The sequence below is a fragment of the Hemibagrus wyckioides genome, linkage group LG20, assembly GCF_019097595.1.
Source record: "Hemibagrus wyckioides isolate EC202008001 linkage group LG20, SWU_Hwy_1.0, whole genome shotgun sequence".
Taxonomy (NCBI): Eukaryota; Metazoa; Chordata; class Actinopteri; order Siluriformes; family Bagridae; genus Hemibagrus; species Hemibagrus wyckioides.
In genome coordinates, this window is record NC_080729.1 from 8854520 (window position 1) to 8878529 (window position 24010).

At 40.5% G+C, this 24010-nt stretch overlaps 1 long non-coding RNA gene across 1 annotated transcript; it reads left to right on the plus strand.

The window, feature by feature from the left end:
- Window positions 1-1922: 1922 nt before the first annotated feature.
- On the plus strand, window positions 1923-12238 carry LOC131371226 (uncharacterized). The gene is made up of 3 exons (XR_009207516.1): window positions 1923-2290; window positions 11805-11963; window positions 12089-12238. It is a non-coding gene; the product is annotated as an uncharacterized LOC131371226 (long non-coding RNA).
- The last annotated feature ends 11772 nt before the right edge of the window (window positions 12239-24010 follow it).

A 24010-nucleotide genomic window follows, 5' to 3' on the forward strand; every position in this document is an offset into this window, starting at 1 on the left:
GCCACTCCACTGTAATAGTTTCAACAGCATGTCTCTCCAGTTTAATTGCTGCACTTCCATGCCAGCTATAATACCTCATCAATCACGTTAACCACCTACAGTACGTTAGAGCGATTAGGTTGAATGACTTCCCCAAGTTTTTTTCTTCCACACTTCATTTCAGTAAGCTTTTTCCTCGCCACTGTCTCCTCTCACTGGGATCTAAACCTGCACCCTGATTTCTGTCAAGTTTCATCTTGACAATTGCAGTTGAAGGGAATTTTCTGACATGGGGACAGGGTTAAAGAGCAGCTTGCATTATTTTGGCTGAGATTTTTTATTATTATTATTATTATTATTATTATTATCATTGATTGTCATAAAAATCCCATATTACAACTGCAACAGCAAGTCAACAAGTGTCAGGCAAAGTGCTGAAAAAAACAAAATTTTCAATAAAAGTGGTTGAATAAAACAAAAACAAACATAGTATTGATATTTCCATACAGGGATATCCTTGATGCATTGTGCATCCTTTACTGAATAAAACTAAAGGTCTCTCTCACTCACACACTCACACACACACACACTCACTCACACACACTCACACACACACTCACACACACACACACTCACACACACACACACTCACACACACACACACACACACTCACACAGCTACACTCTGAGAAGCAAAAACTGCATTTTGGCACAGTGACTGTAATGTACAGTCTGTATGTAGATGACTGTAGTGACTTTTTAGAAGACGAATAATGTACAGCAACAACAAGTTGTAACAATCTGCCTAGATACAGATTTTCTCCCGCCTGAGGCACTAGTACACACACACACACACACACAATACACACACAATACACACACAATACACACACACACACACACACACACTTCACTCACCCCATTTCGTTGTCAATGCAAAAAGACAGGAATTCTCATTGCCCCCTTGACAGTGAGGGAACTGCAGAAACCGCAGAGACTCCTGGATCCCTCGAGCTGCGTCCGGATGCGTCCCAATTAAACAGCCGGAATTACCGCGAGAGGAGCAGAGAGCCTGATCGGTTGAGGTCCAAACGCGACTTTTTAAACTAAACCCGTTAAACCTCGACGGTAAAAACGGGACAGATGCATACTGAACATCCTGTGTGGAGTTTCTCTCCTGTTCCCCCTCCTCTTTCTTTCTTTGGCTGCACTTCGGTAACCTTTCGGACAGCAGCAAAAAAACTCTCCGCCGCTCTCTGCTCAGCGTGCACGCGCCAAACTCCTCGCTCGCGACGCCGCGCCACTCTTGGCACCTCGTTGAAAAAGAGGGCGTCGATCTGTCACGCGTTTTCCTCGCCGCCGATTTGCGTTACGGGCGAGCCCGAGCAGCCGCGGCACAATTGCCGGTGTCACGCGCTGCCTCCGTACTCGCTGGGCTTTTAAAAAGGGCGCTGGCGTGCGCCACCTGCTGCACGGACAGCGGTGAGGGCGCGAGCCAGATCACCCAAATCTCACACTCGTCGCAACCTGCTCAATATACATACACTCTGCCTGCACGTATTTTAGGAACACCTGTACACACTCGTGCAGGTGTCCATCATGTGGCCTCAGTGCAGTGCATAAACATAATGGAGATCAGATCACGGGTCACGAGCTTAACGTTCATCTTAAAGATGAAAAAATGTGAACTCATTCATTCGGACTGTGGCATGATTGTTAGTGCCAACCCGGCTGGATCGAGAAATTTGAGTAACTGCTGATCTGAGATTTTCACATCCAACTGTCTCCAGAGTTTACATAGATTGGTGAAGAAAAACAAACTAGTGAGCATCAGTTCTGCAGGCAGAAACACTGTTGGTGAGAGAGGTCAATGGAAATTGGCCAGACATTTTTTTTTCCACCTACAGGTGAAGCAGGCCCAGGTGCGACAGCGGAAAGCCACGTTGGAATCGTCACGGACTGACGCTCACCTGTCCCAGGTAAATTCGTGGCATGAAACAAATCAGAGATCCTGGAGAACGACTTCAGGAGCCTGGTTGAGAAGGTACGCAGAACATCACCCATGACGAGGATCACTGTGTAAGGACCACTGCCCACGTTCCAGTGAGGAATCGAGAGGTTCAGTAGGCTATTTGCTTTTAATGAATGGTTACAGTCATAGTGTGAAGATCAGAAATTACCCTTTGTTGATAACTGGAATGTTTTTTGGGAGCATCCTAGGCTCTACCATACTAATGGCCTGCACCCTAGCAGAGTTGGAGCAGCAGTCCTCTCGCACAACATTTCCAGGACACTACGCACCATCTGACTGGTAAGTCATACCTCAGATCACAATTATAATAGCTAGGGTTCAACTCACCATACTGATACAAGTGCACACAAAGCTCGTCCTATAGAAACTGTGTCTGTTCCTCGAATAGTGAGATCAAAGAATAAATTTGTTAAAAGCTCTCAGAAATTATATAATCACCATAAAACCAGAAAAAGGCCAAATAAGCATCCAAAAACTATTTCTAATGTTTGTGCTTCTCAACATTAGATCCCTTCCACCTAAAACACTTATTGTTAATAAAATGATATCAGATTATAGTCTTGATGCACTCTGCCTTACTGAAACCTGGCTTAGACCAAATGACTAAATTGGTCTGAATGAGTCTATTCCGTCAGGATATTTCTATAAGCATGAGCCCCGTCAGACTGGTCGTGGAGGTGGTGTTGCAACTATCTATAACAATTTTCTTACTGTTACTCAGAAAAACAGGACCCAGGTTTAACTCAATCAAAGTGCTTATCCTTAATGTTGCACTCACTGACACACATAATAATTCCCTGCTATATCTCGCTCTGGCCACCGTGTATAGACCCCGGGGCCCTACGTTGTTTTTCTTAAAGAGTTTGCACATCTACTCTCAGACCTATTGATTAAGTGTTGATTGTAGGAGACTTTAACACTCATGTAGACGATGCTAATGCTTTTGGACTCGCATTTTTGGATTAACTAAATTCCTTTGGGGTTAAACAAAACATTACTAGACCAACTCATCGTTTTAATCATACGCTAGATTTAATTATATCACATGGAACAGATGTCACTGTTATAGATATTCTACCTCAAAGCCATGATATCACAGACCATCACCTTTTAGCAGTGGCGGGCCATGTATTTCACACCTAGGCCTTCACTGGTGTCCTTCCTGAATGAATCCACCTCTATACCATCATTATGACACCATGGCAATAGATACTAATCAACCGTTAAATAGCAAAGTAAAAACAAAATTAGTCTACAGTATTTCACACCTCACAAGGAATAGTCAATTTTATTACACTCCACCTTGAAAATGCATTTGTAAGGATGTCTGCAACTAAATCGATTTCTTCTCCTCTGTCAGCCACTGTGAGTTAAAATATATATATTTTATTTAGTGTGCGGTTTTGTGCGGTTTGCTGCCTCTGACTACTCCAATTATCCAATCAAAGGACGGGAAATTGCTGACGTAATCGTATGCCTGCTGGATGGCCCCAGTGACGCCAACTCGAAATCTGTTTGGTTAATGTAACAATTTCATTGCCACTTATTTTAAGCTACGGACGCCTGCACTATTGATTCTGAAGGCCTTAAGGCAGATTTCTTTCACCCTGGCAACACATGATGTCAGCCACTGGCTGAATTATGATTGGATAAATACTCTTATCATAAATATACACTACTGGAAGCAGCGCAACCAAGAGAAAAGCTATGAAATGTAGAGAATAGACTATTGGTAATAATTAAATACACATTAATGGAAAAATATATTAAATATATTAAAATGCAAGTCAGTGATTCAGATCACTGCTGTTTAGGCCAGCAGAGAAGGCCTTGTTGGCCCTGATGGTCCACCACTGCCTCTTAGTGTACACTCTACCTGTAGAACATATTAGCCATGTCTCCCTATGTTACTGATTTGGTAGAAATATTAATCTGACCACCAAAGGCAGATTCACGAGTAACCTGCTGGAACTGTCTCAACTTCTTACTAGACCCCTAAATACAGATGATCGAGATGAAGTTACTAAAAGCATAGGCACTATTTTTACCAGCACTCTAGGCACTGTTGCCCCCATCCGATTAAAAAAGGTCGGAGATTAAAGACACCTGCACCATGGTACAATAGTCATACTCATGCCCTCAAGAGAGCAACCCGTAACCTCGAGCGAAAGTGGAGATAAACTAAATTAGAAGTTTTTAGAATTGTGTATAAAGACTGTATGTCCGGCTATAGACAGTCTCTAAAAGCTGCTAGGGCCAAGCATCTGAGCAAACTGATAGCAATAAACCAAAACAATCCCAGATTCTTATTTAGTACAGTGGCTAGACTAACAAAACATCAGATATCCAGAGAGAGTATTCCATCACAGTTTAGTAGTGAGGACTTTGTGAATTTCTGCACTGAAAAAATTGATAGTATCAGGAACAAAATAATGGATGTTCAACCTCTGACAGCATCCTGTGATCCAGTCCAGCCTAAAGCTCCACATCTAGAGCTACAATGCTTTACGGGTATAGGACAGGAAGAGCTGTATGAACTTGTCAGCACGGCTAAATCAACAACGTGTTTGTTAGACCCGATTCCAACTAGATTACTAAAAGAAGTGATACATACAGCTGGAGAGCCTCTTCTAAACATTATTCATTCTTCGCTATATTTAGGTCATGTCCCTAAACCACTCAAGTTGGCAGTCATTAAGCCTCTTCTTAAGAAACCTAAACTAGACCCTAATGAAATAACAAATTACAGACCGATTTCAAACCTTCCGTTTATATCTAAAATATTAGAAGAGGTGGTGTCTGCTCAATTATGCTCCTTCTTACAGGAAAACAATATCTTTAAAGAATTTCAGTCAGGATTCAGGCCCCATCATAGTACAGAAACTGCGCTAGTTAAATTCACAAATGACTTGTTTTTAGCTTAGGACCAAGGCTGCATCTCAATATTAGTCTTACTTGATCTTAGTGCTGCATTCGACACTATAGATCATAATATCCTCATAGATCACTTACAAAATCACATGGGTATTCAGGGACAGGCATTAAAATGATTTAGATCCTACCTGTCTGATCGATAGCATTTTGTAGATCTAAATGGAGAACTGTCCGGTGTAATGGCAGTGAAATACAGGGTCCCGCAAGGGTCAGTTTTGGGACCTCTGCTTTTTTCAATATACATGCTTCCCTTGGGTAACATCATTAGAAGACATGGGATTAGTTTCCATTGTTATACCCACTTATATATCTCTTCTAAACCAGATGAAATATCTACATTGTCTAGATTAACTCGGTGTGTCAAAAATATAAATGATTGGATGATCGATAATTTTCTATTACTAAATCCAGATAAGACAGAGATATTACTTATTGGTCCAAAAACCAGTACACAGAAGCTCTCAGAGTTCAGCTTGCATTTAAAAGGATGTACTATTACTAGTAGCTCAACAGTGACCTCCAGACTGTAATGCATTGTGTAATGCATTACTAGGTGGTTGTCCTGCATCTTCAATAAACAAGCTAAGAAGATTTCTGCTCATGACTGATGGTTTTTGGTCAGCATACTGATTTGTACAGAGAAAAAAACAGCTTGCGTGATGAAACATTCAAGTACAAAGTAAATGGAACAACGTTGTACAACCTTCTTTCACATTAATTCAAGGTTGTTTAAAAAGACACTCAGCACCAAGTTACAAAAATGGTCTACTCAATGTATCCTAAAATAGATTTGTTCATCTTAGTGACGTGTTTAAAAGGACAGTAACTGGATCCACTCTCAGTAGACTCTTATTTCACACAGTGCAGTGAGGCAGACCGACATTTTCCCTTAAAAATTCCTATTTTTCTTTGTTTAAAGACTCTGAACAGCATAATTGCACCTCTGTAATGACTGATGATCTTCCAGTCCGATAACAATCGAAGGATAATTCACAGTATGTCATTTTAATGTTCTCTTTTGTATATATCTTTCCAATTGAGTTTTTCACATCCCTTAAATTTATATTCTTAAATATAAGAATGAACTTATGAACTTAAATTCATATTTACATCATCGCAACTAACCAGAAATGTTTAGGGCAGCCAGATGTGTGCTTTCATGTTATAATTAAGACAGTCATACTGTGTTAACCTTAGAGATTAATGATGCCTTGAGGCATGTTGGCTCTTAACACACGTGACACATACTAGATACTGTAGAATTGGTCCGATCCTTTATGTCATGAGACAAATATTTTTCTCCCTGTGAAAATGACAGAAGCTAAAGTTTTGTAGTTCAATGAACTTATTACAATAAAAACATACTTTTCCTCCACATTCACTGACTTTCTGAAACGCCAAAGTAGCAAGGCCAGATTTCCTCTCTACCATTGCTGACGCTCCATCAGTTGTAATGCCAGCCATCTTCTCCCACTTTAATTCATTAATTCATTTCAAGACATTCTTTGACGAACTCTCCAGTAGCGAATGCTCTTCCACATTTAGCAATTAGAGCAGAAATCTGATAACTGACCCGTGTGGCGCTTTCTTGTGCTGATGAAGGACGTAGCAGCACGCTCTGCTCGAATTGAAGTTTGTCAAGCAGCTCATTGATTGATGGCGATTGTTGCAAAGCACGTGGCGCTGCACCTTGAATTGCGCATGTACATAAAAAAAATCTGATTAATTCACATTTCATTTCAGTTTACTCTTTTGTAGGTCAACAATAAAACAAACAAAAATTTTATGTTAAATTAGAAATGACGATCTGTGTCAAAGGCATCCCCCCTCCCCCTCCCCCTCCCTCTTTTCTCAGATAGTATGGCTAGTATGTACAGATAGTTTGGGCATCTCTGCTCTAGCAGAATGATTTTAATCTTCATAAGGCCCACTAGATTTCTTCAGCTCATTGGTTCAGAAAGAAGGCCATTATTTCCAACACATTAAGCAAACAGACGTCACCAGCGTTTATATTGTAAAATTTTATTTCACGTCAGAAATATGTGTGTGTACGAGTGTCTGTCTCGGTATGTGCGCATACGTGAGTTGAGAAGCTATCAAAAGGAAAAATATATATTACACAAATAAATGGAACGTCAGCGGCACGACACATAGAGAGAAAACGGGAGATGAGTGTAGTGCGGAGTGTGGTGAGGGCTTGGTGGGGTTAGGGGTGATGGTTGGTCGTCATGGTTACAGGTTTCTGCAGTTTGCTGCTCTTTTGCCCGTCTGTGGTGGGCGGCACGCTGATGTCCACTACGTTGTTCCCTGGAGTAATGTCCCAGGAGTAATGAATGTGAACGAGGTGGGTTATTTACCCTGTTATGGTTTTCCCATAATGCTTTGGGAAGAGAAGAGAAAGATAAAATAGACAGGCTAACCACAAATTCTCAAATTATACAAAAGGGGAAAAGAGAGCGAGAGAGATAGCAAGAGAGAGAGAGAGAGCATGAGAGCTAGAGAAAGAGAGAAAGAAAGAGAGAGAGAGCAAGAGAGAGAGAGATCGAGAAAGAGTGAGAGATGTTTACTGCTGTTATAAAGGTTACAATAACAGAGGAAATACAGCATGAAGACACACTTATGATAAATTTGAATGATTTATTTTGAAAAATAGAAATCAGCAATGCAGCTGTCAGTGTGTAAAGGTGTGTGTGTGTGTGTGTGTCTGTGTGTAAAGGTGTGTGTGTGTCTGTGTGTAAAGGTGTGTGTGTGTGTGTCTGTGTGTAAAGGTGTGTGTGTGTCTGTGTGTAAAGGTGTCTGTGTGTGTCTGTATGTGTGTGTGTGTGTTAATAGATTTTAGAATAAACAACAAATTTTTCTTGGTGTTATTCAATAAAGAGAACTTTCTAGAAGCACTCCTAGCCCTTCAGCATTCAGCAGGGAATTAATGCTGTACGTCGCCCAAAATGATGTCATCAGTAACCTTTTCTGTGAACGTCAATGAACATGCGAATCGATGAAATGTGTACAAAATACTGCAACCTTTGTCTTATCTGTGTGCCCAGATGTTATCGGTGGAGATGTGCGACATCAGGAGATGGAGAGAGATGAGGGCCTGGCCAAGCTGCAAAATGTCATATCAGGCTGGTATCTCTTTCGTATTATAATAGCATTCATATTTGGATTATGCGTAACACAATATGTAATATAGTTGAATATATATTAGATTATTCCCAACTTTGCTGTGTGTATGTGGAGTTTGCATGTTCTCCCGGTGCTTCGGGGGTTTCCTCCGGGTTCTCCAGGGTTTCTTCTTCCTGTCTAAAGACATGCGTTGGTGAGCAGTTTGTAACTGCTGTAACATAAGCAATAACAGGCATAAACTTCACATTCCACAAGACTAAATGTAACTATAAATGGATAAAAAGTGCATGCTGTGCTTTAATAACTGAATCTTGTTTTACTTGTACAATAACAAGAAAAATATTTGTACATAAAATTTTGCCATTTCCTGAACAGCATACGTTTTTGTTGCCATGGTAACAGTATCCCAACCCAGTGCTTATTATTTTCGAGACATAAATAAGAGAAGGTTATGGATTTCTGAGCTTTTCCATTTACATTCTCAGTGTAGAAACAGTCAATCGTTCTCTTCTTTATTAATTAATGTCTCTTCTTTCATTAACAACAAAATATCCTGCACAATATCTACTCACTGAGATTGTCCAGAAGGGTCAGTCTTAAAGCAGCTCCTCACCAATTCCTTAAATATACTATATTGCTATATTGCCAAAAGTTTTTTTTGGACACCCCTCCAAATCATTCAATTCAGGTGTTGTTTTTCAGGGGTTGGGCTTGACCCCTTAGTTCCAGTGAAAAGAACTGTCGGAGAAAAATATAATATACCCAGCTTTGAATTATATACCTAGCCTTAAAAAGTAGCTTAAGTGCTAATGTACTCAATGCTCTAAGCTCTGACTTAGCAATATTCTGCCTAAAGAGTAGTGTGTATCTATCAAGAATAATTTAGCCATTTATTACGCAGTAAGTAGTTAACTCTGATTAATAATAGCTATAATAATCAGATAGAGTCTCATAGTCTTTATAATAAACATGCAGAATTATTATTGGCAGCATGCTAGCGTAATAACCACACTGGGACTGAAGGAACAGAAAAGAGGAGAGATTTATTGAAACATTAGGAGTTACAACTCAGTCAGCCAGCCTATCCAATGGGATCAGTGGGACCGGAGGGTCAGTTGTAGAAGACGGAATCTCGGGATCCTGAGGAGAAGTTGGAGAGTAATCAGTGGGAGAAGTTGGGGGTGAATAGTCAGGAGAAGACTGAGGAATATCATGAACACTGTAAGGCATGGGCACAAATTCAGGAGAAAGCTGGGGAAGGTCAGGGGAATTAGGAAATGAAGAGGAGTCAGAGGAAGAATCATTAGAGGAAATCTCAACAGGGAAATCCTCAGTCTGGACGCCGTGAGAGGTGGTGCGTGTCCAATGCCAGTAGAAGGTCTGAGTAGACTGATCACAGGTTGTGGGGTGAAATTGGGTGCTCTGATCAAAATAGACGGTATCTCTCACGATATGGTGGGCAAGGTAAGGAGACTCAGGAATAGAGGATTCAGATAGGTGCTCCAGGAAACCAGTAAGTTCAATGGCCAAACAGGATAGCTGATACTGGCGATAGCGTCGCAGAGCACCCCTGGGACTTCTCCGGAAGATAGCGCGGCGGGCTGACTGAGCTAGGAAAAAGTAATGGGAAATGAGTGAAGATGAGTGAAGTGCATATTGTGTGACTATGTAGTCAGCAAAAGAGAGCGTGTACTAAGGTAGGAGGAACACAGTGTGGGAAGTAGGCCAGGTCACTGTGACATGACAGTGACAGGCAGGTAGAGGAGACAACAGCATAGGAATACTAGCAACCAACAGTGATGAAAAGGGAAAAGGATATGAGGCAGCTTAATGGCACAGCTTAGTTTAAAATTAGTAAAACAAAAAAAACTTAGATCAAGTAGGTAGAGAGAAAAGTCATCATGACATAGAGGAAGAGAGCAAGGTACTTACACATTGTTGTGGAGGGCAACGCGCGAGGTCAGGATGAGCCGAGGAAGCACCTTTGAGAGGTGATGGTCAAATGAAGTCAATAAGGAAGTGGCGCCTATAAGTAAGCGCCAATTTTTATAAAAAATGGTTGACTTAGCCTAAAAATAAGGGGAACTGGTGAGGAGGAAAATTGACGTCATCGAGGGGAGGATGGTATCAATTTAGGGGCGGTATCGGGACAAATGCGAAAATAATGGGAACTGGGAAAACGTATGCAAACTAAGGAAGGAGGGACTAAAGTAGCCATACACTGAATATAATGGGAAATTGCTGGAAATATTTAAATTAGAGAAAAGGAGGCGCCCCGGGGCGCCTGGGGTATAAGTAGAGGGGACTTTTTCGGGGTTGGAGAGACCAGCTGCTCTCTTCAGATATGCATGGTGTTGACTGCATGACTGAATAAAGAAACCCGCTTCTTCTCATCTGTTGACTGAGATCTCTTTTATTTCGGCTAAGTTTTATAGATTGTGGAGGTTATTGGGAAAGCTAAGAGTAATAGATACAGACAAAATTCCACCCTGTGATATGTCCACTCGGAGGGGGCTCTGAGTTCCAACAGAACTCTTAATGCTTCAGCATACCAAGACATTTTGGACAATTGTATTTTCCCAACTTTGTGGGATCAGTTTGGGGATGACCTCTTCCTGTTCCAAGATGACTGTGCACCAGTGCACAAAGCAAGGTTCATAAAGACATGGATGAGCGAGTTTGGTGTGGAGGAACTTGACTGGCGGAGCCTTGAACTTGAGAGCGAAGACTGTGAGCCAGGCCTTCTCATCCAACATCAGTGCCTGACCTCACAAATGCGCTGCTAGAGCAATGGTCAAAGATTCCCATAAATACACTCCTAAACCTTGTGGAAAGCCTTCCTAGAAGAGTTGCAGCTGTTATAGCTGCAAAGAGCGGGCCAACTCCATATTAAACCTTAAGGATTTCATTAAAGTTTCATGTCATTAAAGTTCATGTAAAGGTAGATGTCCCAAAACTTTTGGCATTATAGTGTATATACAAATAGTGCTTACCTTGCTCATCTCCACTTGTTGCAAGTCTATTTGTTATACTGTACTGTATTAATTATCCAAACACTATAAGAGCTTATCTGTAGTTATAACTTGAAGTTTTCAAGCGTGCCTTCAATGTAATGAAAACTTCTGCAGAAACACGATACCACTAAGCCATCAGCTATCTTAGATTGCACTACCACTGTCTTATACGGGCAGGGCATTGAATTAGAGCAATGTCAGAGGTGTATTCTGTACCAATTTCTCTCTCTCACACACACACACACACACACGCACGCACGCACGCACACACACACACACACACACAAAAAGCCAGAAACTAAGCTTTCTTTGCACAGGCCTATCTAAAGGGTTAATGGTGCCACTTGGTCATCAACAGTAAAAATCACAAATTGTACCTCTTTCCCAACAGGGAAAACCAGCAACAATCAAGAATGCATGATTATATAGTGTCATGGCTGTGCAGTCAAAAAATGTGGTTATAATGGAAGGCAAAAACAGCCACCAACAGTAAATTAGGGAGAAAAATTTAATCAGATGCTGCAAAAAAAAACAACTAAAAATGCATCAAAGCTAATGTTGTTAATAATCTTTGACATGTCCAAGACTGTGATAAAAAGTAAAAAAATATCCATCAAAATATATCATCTGATATATTTTTACAGCAGTTTATTTTAGTGGATGTTTTCATCCCCAAACATAACATTAGGGTAGTGAATTTGAACTATTTATATTTTTTGCAGATATATGCAGAATTCTACAGAGTTACTGGAGTTGATCTCAGGCAGATCTTTCTTAGTTACTTGGACTCACTTGCACCACGATTGATAAAGCTCTATAGATCAAGAAGTGGAGCCTTGGGAGGAGAAACTCAAATACTCCTAGACAGACTTGATGAACGGGTAACAACATCAGTTTACTTCAAATTTTGAGGTTTTAAAAAACATAACTGCATACTACAAATGCTAGTTGTAGTAAAAGCCATTTACTTTGTCCATGTTTTTCCTGCTTCCTGTTTGTGTTTTAGACCACTGCTATCCTGACACACAGGATAATCACACGCAAATCTGCAGCACTTTGTGGCCTTCCCTTGTTTCTGAGAGAAAAGGAGGGCAATCTACTGAGAACGTATCTGGTAATATTTTTTATCTTATCCGTCATGTCTAACATGGCTGGCCTGTGGAGAAGTTTGTGAGAATGCTATCCTTTCTCAAATTTCTACAACCCAAACGACTCGCCTTAAAACAAACAATGTAAGTGTATTAAATATTTTAATGATTAGTGAACATAAGAAACCAAAACGCTCTAAACTTTACAGCAGCTGACTGGCAATTTGGGTCGTCAGTAAAGTGCTGTAATATCTTAATGTTGCATAAAATGACACATAACCCAGCACACTTGTTCATTTGACTGATGTAGGATACAACTAAGCTGAAAGATAAGGGTCTTACTCAACCAGTGCTGCTTGGAAGTGTGCTGGAATTTGAACACAACCTTCTGATCAAGCCTTCTGTCACTGAGCCATTACAGCCATGCCAGAGCAACACCATAACTAGTTTGCATTGATTCAGCTATTTCTCCCACTGAATTAATGGCACTTAAAGATTCCAGTGAAGCAGTGCAAGCTAGCTGTAGTGATGGCTTTGAGTCTCTGATAAGAAGGTTGTGTTCAAGTCCCAGCACAAAACATAACTTCCTTGATTGTACCCTTGAGCAAGATACTTCTTCTTTTTCTTATTTTTGTTCTGTATTGATTTTGACCCTTAGTTTGTTGTCTCTGTAGGACACAGTCCAGAAGGAAACCTGCACTAAGGGACTTAAAGTAGGTATCCTCAGTTTTGTTGAAGATGTGGCAATAACCAACCCAAACACAAGAAGTATAGCTGTGGTGCTGGAAGAGAAAATTGTGCTTGATGATGTTGATGACCTGCCAAATGCATTTGCTTTACTTTTTGGTATCATTTATGCACTTAACATTGAGTACCCGGAGAAGTATACCTTCGAGGTGCATCTACAGATATCCCTGGCACAGCAGATAGAGGTTGGAGAACCCTTTATGATATGAGCAGGTGCTGTAGATGCCCTAGTTAACACGATACTTATGTAGCAGTTCCAATCAGTACAATGAAGTACGTCTTGCTTTCTGCTGGACAGGACCACACTCTGACCTCTGCAATGCGTGGCCTTAAAGGGTAATTTGTGTGAGGTTGGGGCTGTGGGATGACCCAGTTGGCAGTAAGACTGTTTGATGCTCCCTCGGAGCGTGCACAGGTCCTGTTTGGAGGGCACTGATATATTCTATATCTCGGCACGCTCACCCAGCGAAGTTTCCCGATTATTACACACATAAAGTTAGTTAAATGAATGTGATTTCTATTTCTATGCTCTGTTGCAATCATATGCACAGGCTGTGAACACACTGTGCATTGTACACTGTCTGTGCAGATGACATGACATTCAACCTGTGAATCACATTCATACCTGTGCACTGTTATACATGATCACACCGTAACACACACTGCACTGTTATACAAGATCACACCGTAACACACACTGCACTGTTATACATGATCACACCGTAACACACACTGCACTGTTATACATGATCACACTGTAACACACTGCACTGTTATACATGATCACACCGTAACACACACTGCACTGTTATACATGATCACACCGTAACACACACTGCACTGTTATACATGATCACAAAGTAACACACACTGCACTGTTATACATGATCACACTGTAACACACTGCACTGTTATACATGATCACACTGTAACACACACTGCACTGTTATACACGATCACACTGTAACACACACTGCACTGTTATACATGATCACACCGTAACACACACTGCACTGTTATACACGATCACACTGTAACACACACTGCACTGTTATACATGATCACACTGTAACACACACTGCACTGTTATACATGATCACACTGTAACACACACTGCACTGTTATACACGATCACACTGTAACACACACTGCACTGTTATACATGATCACTCTGTAACACACACTGCACTGTTATACATGATCACACTGTAACACACACTGCACTGTTATACATGATCACACTGTAACACACACTGCACTGTTATACATGATCACACTGTAACACACACTGCACTGTTATACATGATCACACTGTAACACACTAAACTGTTATACATGATCACACTGTAACACACACTGCACTGTTATACATGATCACACTGTAACACACACTGCACTGTTATACATGATCACACTGTAACACACACTGCACTGTTATACATGATCACACTGTAACACACTAAACTGTTATACATGATCACACTGTAACACACACTGCACTGTTATACATGATCACACTGTAACACACACTGCACTGTTATACATGATCACACTGTAACACACTGCACTGTTATACATGATCACACTGTAACACACACTGCACTGTTATACATGATCACACTGTAACACACACTGCACTGTTATACATGATCACACTGTAACACACTGCACTGTTATACATGATCACACCGTAACACACTGCACTGTTATACATGATCACACCGTAACACACACTGCACTGTTATACATGATCACACTGTAACACACACTGCACTGTTATACATGATCACACTGTAACACACACTGCACTGTTATACATGATCACACTGTAACACACACTGCACTGTTATACATGATCACACTGTAACACACACTGCACTGTTATACATGATCACACTGTAACACACACTGCACTGTTATACATGATCACACTGTAACACACACTGCACTGTTATACATGATCACACTGTAACACACACTGCACTGTTATACATGATCACACTGTAACACACACTGCACTGTTATACATGATCACACTGTAACACACACTGCACTGTTATACATGATCACACTGTAACACACACTGCACTGTTATACATGATCACACTGTAACACACACTGCACTTTTCAAAATCTATCGATACCCGTTTGCCAGATCAAAAGGGCAGATATATGAGGTGTGTCTGGGTTTATTTGGTGTCCAGAGAATGCACTCATGGAAGATCATGTCTGATTATTTTTAAGGCTTCATACAGAATCTATTCAGCTTCTGTTTCTGTTGACATGTGAGTCAGAATATAAAACACACTTACGGCTGACAAGTGCATGCATTCTACACACTGTCTCAACACAGTAGTTTATAAAGATTTAGGTCACAACAGAAGATGATTTTTACCTTTTCATATTGTAAAGACTGAGCTTTATGTAACTACAGTGATTGGTACAAGCCTCTGAAATGGCATGTTCCATTAAATATCTACACCAATACGAAGGTCATTGGAAATACCAAGATTGTGTGCACGTGTACGCATGTTTGTCTAGACATGCTGGATGGAAGAGTACGTGATGATAGGATGATATATTTTAGTTTGTAGTGTTTCAGTTAGAACTCCATCACCATATCACACAAAAATAATAATAAACATAATTTATTTAGAGTAAGTGCTCTGTGTGCTGCCATTGTCCAGTATAAAGTCCACTATGATTAACTTATTTTAATAATAAGAATATGAACAATAAAATAATTACAACACAGGACAGCTGTTCTAACTGTTAGATAAGCTTTATTTGAACTCCACTGATCAAAATGTTTGCTTACAGTTGCCTTTTAGTCCTACTGCCAACACGATTTTTCCATTTTCAGACAGTTCACATTTATCTATGACAAGAAGCAAGATATGCCACAAATGATCTAAAAGCACACCATCAGACTGAGCTTTGTCCAGCAACTTCCATGTACATTAGTGTCTTAAAAATCAATTTCAGCCACAGCAGTATGTCAGAGCTTGAGATGCATTTCCTCAAAACATCTGGAATCAGTTATAAATGTTGCCTGCACAGACTAAACAAGGACATTTTAAGACACATTGAGGCCATTTCTGTCATAAATGAACACACTTAAATTAATACACTTGGCTTCAAAATAAGGAATCTACAAAAGCCATGCAAACCAAGAGTCATCAGCTACAGCCTTTCTCATATGTTGAATAACATTGGTGATGTTATGAAAGTTATCAGGAATAAAAAAAAACAGCATCCAAATGTCTGAGACCACTAGTAAAAATGCTTCTTTTTTGCATTTTTTTCTAATGTAATACATTAATTTGTTTTACAGATTATATTATTTGACAACAACTTGAAGTAAAATCTTTGAAATTCCAATGGCGAGGTATATTAGTATAAGCTTTACTTCCACATACCCACAAGACAGTGTTAGTTGTTGTCAGAAAACTAAATGGACATTTCTGTCCAGTGATGAGACCATCATTAGATCGAGGGAAATCCTTATCATTAATAAAACAAAAAGGATTGGAGCCCTCTTCTGAAGCGATCACATCCACACGAGTCTTGCACTCAGAGTTGCCGAGGGATAACTGGTCATTAACATTCGAACAGAGATAAGTGTCACCCAACTTTTTTGGGACAATAAATACCTGAGAATTGCCCAATAATACATCAGGGGGAGAGGTGCACTCTTCCCCAGGGAAACCATGACATGTACTCAGACTGGAGTTACAGCCAGGCCCTGGATCGGTCATGTCATGTCCTGAGCGAAAAGCAGCAGTTAGCTGTAGCAGCCAGACAATATCAGGGGGAACTAGACAGAAAGAACTGTTCTTATTGATCTCAACTGCAGTATTATTATCTAAAGGAAATGACGACCATCGAGTACCAATGTGATGACAGACCCAACAAGATGCATCATGAATGTCGGACAAATTGCGAGCGACTACTAAAGAAAAAGCACAGGCCAAATTTCCACCACACTGCTGCTGAGGTGTAAAACTACTAACATAGGGGCATAAGGCCCCTACTAAATGTATAATTAACATTTTTCCACTTATTTTCTAAGCAATGGCTGAGTTAGCCTATCAGGATCACAACGTGAGCAGGTTCTCGAATGACGAAAGAGTCTACAAACCCAGTGTCTAGGAATGTTATTAGTTCTAGACCTGGTCGGATTATCAGACATGTGTGAAAGCTAATACATAGGTTTCTATATGTGTATGTGAAAAGGTGAGATGAGATGAGGCCCCCTAAGGGCTGCTTGACTGCAGTTATTCTCCTTTCTTAGTTGTCAATGGAACAGGGCACTGTTTCACCCTGCTGGCGTGGATCCACTGGAGGTTGAGAATCAGTGAGGACAGCAGTGCGTGTGACTGCTAACATTCTAGTTGGATGGCCAAAGGCTGCTTCCCCCACTTTCCTGGGATTGAGGCTTTTTACTAAAACAGCATCACCTGGGAGAAAAGGGTGAGTCGGCTGATCTGTAGGTAGAGGGAGAGAGGCAGAGACATTACCATGCACACTGTTTAATTTTTCAACTAGTGCTTGAGTGTAATCGCTGACAATCACCTCCAGTTCACCTGAAAAGGAAACACCAGGATTACCTTTAGTCCAAGGGGTTGGAAATGGCCTGCCCATAATTATCTCAAAAGAAGATAGTTGGGATTCTGGATGTGGCGTCATGCGAATTTCACAAAGAACTGAGGGCAGGAGATCCACCCAGTTTCGGCTGTTGGTTTGTAATAACGCCTTAGTGAGTCTGTCTTTAATGGTTCTATTCATTCTTTCTACTATCCCTGAACTTTGGGAATGGTATGGAATATGAAAGTTCCAGTCAATGTTGAGATTCTGACAAAGTTTCTGGGTCACTTTGGATGTGAACAGTGTACCGTTATCACTGTCAATAGATTGTGGGATACCATACCTAGGTATGATTTCTTTTGCCAAAATCTTAATGACAGTATTTGCATGTTCCTTTGCACAGGGTAAAGCTTTAACGCATTTTGAGAACTTATCAACAATCACCAAAAGATATTTTAGGTTTCTCACAGGTGACATGTGTGTAAAGTCAATTTGTAAAGCTTGAAACAGCGCTTCTGGAGGGGGTAACGAATCGTGTTTGGCAGTTTTACCCTAAACGTTGGCTCTGGCACAAATCAAACATGCATCAAGTAGCAATTTGGCAGTTTTAGTGACATTAAGAATACAGAATTGTTTGTTGATGTTTCTAATCACCCCTCTTCGTGCGAGATATCCTGTGAGATACCATGATAATGGCGCACGAGAAATGGTAAGACAGAACAGGGGAGTGCAATACGGCCCTGAGGACAGCGAATCAGTCCGTCCTTATCTGAGGGCCAACAGTTCTCAGAAGACCAAAACAAAAGATCTTGTTTTGAAGCCTGTGTTTGTAGAAAAGATATGTCAATATCTATTGTAGTCAAAATGTGTGTAAACAGAGAAAATACTGTGGCTGTTTTGTGTACAAAAGGTGAGGACATACCTTCTTTGGCAGCCCATTTTGCTACTTCATCAGCTAGAGAGTTACCACGAACCATTTCAGAATCTCCTGGGTCATGACCCTTGACCTTGACAACAGCTAAACGTTTAGGTAACATTGAGGCCTCTAGAAGATCTGAAACCAGTGTAGCATGTGAAATGGGTTTATCATTTGCAGCTTTAAAACCACGTGCATGCCAAATCTTACCAAAATCGTGAGCTACACCAAACGCATATCGCAAATCAGTATAAATAGTTACAACTTGATCTTTAAACAGACAACATGCCCTTGTTAGCGCAACAAGTTCAGCCGCTTGAGTGGAAAGAAAAGAAATAGAGTGAGCTTTGTGTACAACGTTAGGCAAAGAACATACTGAATATCCACATAAGGTGGTATTATCATTGGGTTTAGAGCACGAGCCATCTACAAATATGTGTGCTCCACCTTCCAACGGATGTTGTGACAGATCTGCATGCAGAGATGACGATTCTGAAATCTTAGCCAGACAGTCGTGTTCCAGCCAGCCATCAGGCACCTGTTCCTCCGAACAAGAGCGCACAAGGTGGTGGAGCAGGATAGCTGGGCTATTTTGGGCCGTTACGGGTTTGATAGTGAGATTTTGTGTGGTACAAAGGATGGCTTCATAGCCTGAACGACGTTGTGCGGTCATATGTTGTGAATATTATTGAGGATGGTGACTACCTGATGTGGTGCATGTAGTGTAAGTGGGTGTGAAAAAACATCTCTTTCAGCATATGAGACCAGTAGAGCAGAGGCAGCAACTGAACGCAAACATGCGGGCATACCTTGGACCACAGAGTTATAGAATATATCAAACATGAATCAAAAACAGAAATAAAATAAATTTATACTTATGTGTGAAGAGCCTGAGCAATGTAGGAAAAAGTGAAAGAAAAGAACATGAAATGAAACAAAGGAAGAAAAGATGAAGTGGGTAAAGGGAAAGACCTTCTCCAAAATGTCCATCATCTGCTGGACTTGCTGCTTGAGGAGACGCTGAACTGCTGTGGCTAAGGCTGCTGGGTCACTGTAGAGCTCCAGAGGCTGAGAGAAGAGAACTTCAGCAAGCTGTGTAAGGTGATCCTATTGATAAATTACACACACATACAACATAGTGTCACTGAGTTTAAGATACAATCCTGAGAATTTGTGTATCATGGAATCAGAAGATATTGGAACACTTACAATAAGCACTGTGAAGTACAGCTCTGCTGCAGGCTCCCACACGTCCACATCCCACATGCTGATGAGCTCAACCAGGCGCTCCAAGAGTCCTCCCTTAAACTATTAGAAAGAAAGACAAGCTTCATTAATGTCATGTCTTATCAGGGTTAAAAAATATGGAAAAAGAAAACGAGATCAAATAGACCATGTTCTGAAACTCAGTCCAAGCATTTCTTATGAATCTCCTGATAAGACACTTACTGGCTGAGGTGTTGAGCCATTTATAAAGTAGCTGAAGAAAATCAGCTCATAACAAACATCCAGGAAGTTGTAGTGGTGGTCCTGCACAGAGGAGACAAGATACAAAAATAAATTAGCTTTACATATCGGAGTCCTGTTATCTATATTCCCAAAATCTTTTATATGTAAACATCTGTCATTTCACACAGGCGTTTATTAGCTTACACAGGAGGAGAGCTCTGCTTTAATTGATTCCTGAATGGAAGGCGTCCTCAGGAATCGAATCAGGACCTCGTAGGCCAACTGCACACCAACTGCATCCTGTTAAAGCAAACGAAAAAATCTCAGTCACTTTGGCTCTGGCTGAGTAACTGAAAGTATTTTCATCAGATCAATCTTTCATCATTCTGAAGTTACCTGCTTGTTAGCTGCTGCCAGTGGCATGACGATCTTCTTTTCCACCACGAACAAGAAGTTCTGGTTCTGGATGCTGGGAAGCAGAGTCTGAATATAAGACAGCACACAATATAAAAGTTAAAGCAGAGTGGACTTTACCTGCTCAGTAACAGCAGCTGAATAAAGGTTTTACTCACAGCAAACACCTCACGGAGAGCGGGCACCTTCAGGCCGATTTCATTCACCCCTCTGTCTAAAAGATGGCAGCTAAGAAAGAAGAGATGTAAATGCTTAGTGTATGTTAAACATACAATACACTGTTACATCATTAAACAGTGAAGAGAATCGTACAAAATAAAGGGCACCTTCATCTCCTCTGGGTTAAGGCACTCCTCTCTCTCCTGCAAGCCAAATCATTAAAACTCACACAGTACATTTTACAGTATCCGAATCAGAGGAATAGCAGCATATGTAGATACACATCAGGTCTGAAACTCTGAATGACCTCAGAGTCGTTCTGATCATACTCTGAAGTGGAGGTCTACATCTGTCCATCTTCAGCCACATACAGGTAAGTGCAGGTTACTGCTGTAATGGTTTGCTGTTGAAAAAAAAATAATGACACTGCAGACAAAAGTACAACTGACAAAATTCCAAAAGTTACTAACTACAACATACACTTCATGACGTGCAATAAATTTACCACAAAATAATGTGGCACAATGAAAGATGTCTCCACTCAGTTACAGGAGATGAATTCGGTAACCCTCCCAGATTCAGCCTTAAGAGAACAAATTAAAGTGAACACAATTAGTCACTACAATTAACAAGAGTTTTGTGATGCTACAACGAATAATCCCTTACCTGTATGCCAGTGAAATAATCCTCTATGGTGGTTTGATAAGGGAATCCCTGCAAATGACAAAAAGCTGAAGCTCAAGATCTGTTTCACAAACGAGTGCATCTAATAATCATCAAGGTCAATTCTCTTCCTCAGAGTAATTAAGTCTGTGATTACCACGCGGTTCAAGCTGCATGTCTTGGTGCTTTTAAACCAATAAAGACGACTCTGTGGGCCCCTTATCATCCCCAGGAAGTATGTCTTGATGTCCACAGACTGGAAATAGAGACAGAAAACTAAACATTAGACCTTGTAAAGAAGGATGTTTGTGTGTTTGTATCTCAGCTGCAGCACTGTAGAATACCCCAGACTGGGAGAGGGAGGAGTCTGCAGACACGCACTGGTCATCACGGCAGGCACTGTCCGGCTCACCAGCATCGAGCGGCTGTGAAATGTAGAGCATGAAGATCATAAATGCTTCTTATCATAGCAGATTTATTATAACATTCTTTACAGTTATAACAACCTTGTAAAATCCATTCATTAGCTTTAGTAAATAAATGAATGATTTGTTTACCTGAATGACAGCTGAAAGTTCGTAGTGAGGTTCGGGGGTCAGCACCTGCAGGATTGGCTCAACAACCTTAACGTGCACACACACACACACACACACACACACACATAGACAAAAGTGCCCTACAGGTTTCAAATAAAGATAAAATATTACTATTTAACTGAAACATACCTGGAGGACAGAGGGAGTATCTATTAGTTCCCCCAGCATATCCACAGAGTCTGCAATAAATTAATTCATTATTAATTCAGAATTATGACTCTTCAATTACACAATATCAAACTTTCCTAGTAATAAACCAGTGAGTTTGATAATTAGTTAACTTGTGAAGGAACAGAAAGATTGTGTAAATTCACTGTACATGTGACCTGATTAAACTCTCTAAAACCTCCTGCCCCAAATCTATAAAAAATATTATACTGTGTTATTATTAAAACTTCTTCCCATAGTGCATCCTGGTGCCATGTGTTCCCCAGGTAAGTGACACACACACACCCGGCCATCCACATGATGATTCATCAGACCAGGCCACCTTCTTCCATTGCTCCATGGTCCAGTTCTGATGCTCACGTACCCATTGTTGCCGCTTTCGGCGGTGCACCCTGACTGGTCTGCGGCTATGCAGCCCCATACACAACAAACTGTGATGCACTGTGTATTCTGACACCTTTCTATCAGAACCAGCATTAACTTCTTCAGCAATTTCATCAACAGTAGCTCGTCTGTTGGATCAGATCACACGGGCCAGCCTTCGCTCCCCACGTGCATCAATGAGCCTTGGCTACCCATGACCCTGACGCCGGTTCACTACTGTCCCTTCCTTGGACCACCTTTGATAGACACTGACCACTGCAGACCGGGAACACCCCACAAGAGCTGCAGTTTTTCCAGTGGTCTAGCCATCACAAATTGACCCTTATCAAACTCGCTCAAATCCTTACGCTTGCTCATTTTTTCCTGCTTCTAACACATCAACTTTGAGGACAAAATGTTTACTTGCTGCCTAATATATCCCACCCACTAACAGGTGCCATGATGAGGAGATAATCAGTGTTATTCACTTCACCTGTCAGTGGTCATAATGTTATGCCTGCAATGCTTGATGGTGTACATCTGTAACCAAGCCCTTTAGCGTGAGAGCTGATTAATCAGTAGTCTAAACATGATTTAGTGTAAAACCAGTAGTCAGGGTTGTTAAAAGTGACCTACGAACAGGGTAAATATTTCATTGTGGAAATAAAATGAATTCTTGACCACGCTTAAGGATTTTATTCTACAATTTAAAGCAGTAGCCTAGGTCGCTAGCACGATAACTAGCATTAGGCTAATGGTCAGCAGTAGATGAGGTCGCTTGTGAGATCCATAACATTAGACTGTAACACTGGATTTATTGTAAAATCAGTGAGACATTAAAGTCACGTGGTAGGATAAAGCTCCTCCCACCTTGAGGAGGATGAGTGTGGTCAGGAGGAGCTCTTTCTCTCCGGAGGATGCGGGAAATGTTTTGTTCTTCTTCTTCTTGTTGTTTTATGTTGGTTATCGTTATTAATTATTGTAATAATAAAATCATTACTATTATTGTATTGTTCTTATTGTTAACACATACACTTTAATGCACTTATTTACTTACACTGATATATCAATATATACTTACTCAGAAATGCATGTCACTAACTGTCAGAGAAATTGTAAAACAAATCCAACAATCCCTTTGCTCCATCTGCTGGTGAGTCGATGAGATGGCATTAAGTAATCTGGGGCAATTTTTCTAAACGTTTTCTGTTATCTAGCAAATCTTTTAGGACAGTACACTGAGACTCTCTCAAACACCCAGGACATCCTTATCTCTTAATTATCCACAATTAATTGGCTATACTTTCTTTTTACCACTGTATTCTGTAATAAAGTTATAACAAGTGTAATTCATTATAATTCTATTCATTCATACACTTTCAGTAATTTATCTTCTTCAGTTTCACAGAGGAGCTGGATCCCATCCTGGAAAACTGGGTGTGAGGCTCCCTGGGTGGAACTCCATTCCACTGAACAAATAAGATAGGATAAGATAAGATCAGTCTTTATTCGGCCCACAGCGGGGAAATGTGCATAGTTACAGCTGCAAAGGTAAAGCAGCTAAAGAAAAAGATAATATCAAGACAAGGTGACATGAAATTATAAGCCATATTATTGACTGACTTAAAAAATACTTTACATAAAAGAAAGCCAACAATATATAAAAAATACACAAAGTATATAACATAAGATAAGATAGAACTTTATTAATGTTATTTGTTATTTGAAAGTGGTGTTCTGTCTCAGTGGTCATTATACTGTCCAAGCAATTGTACATT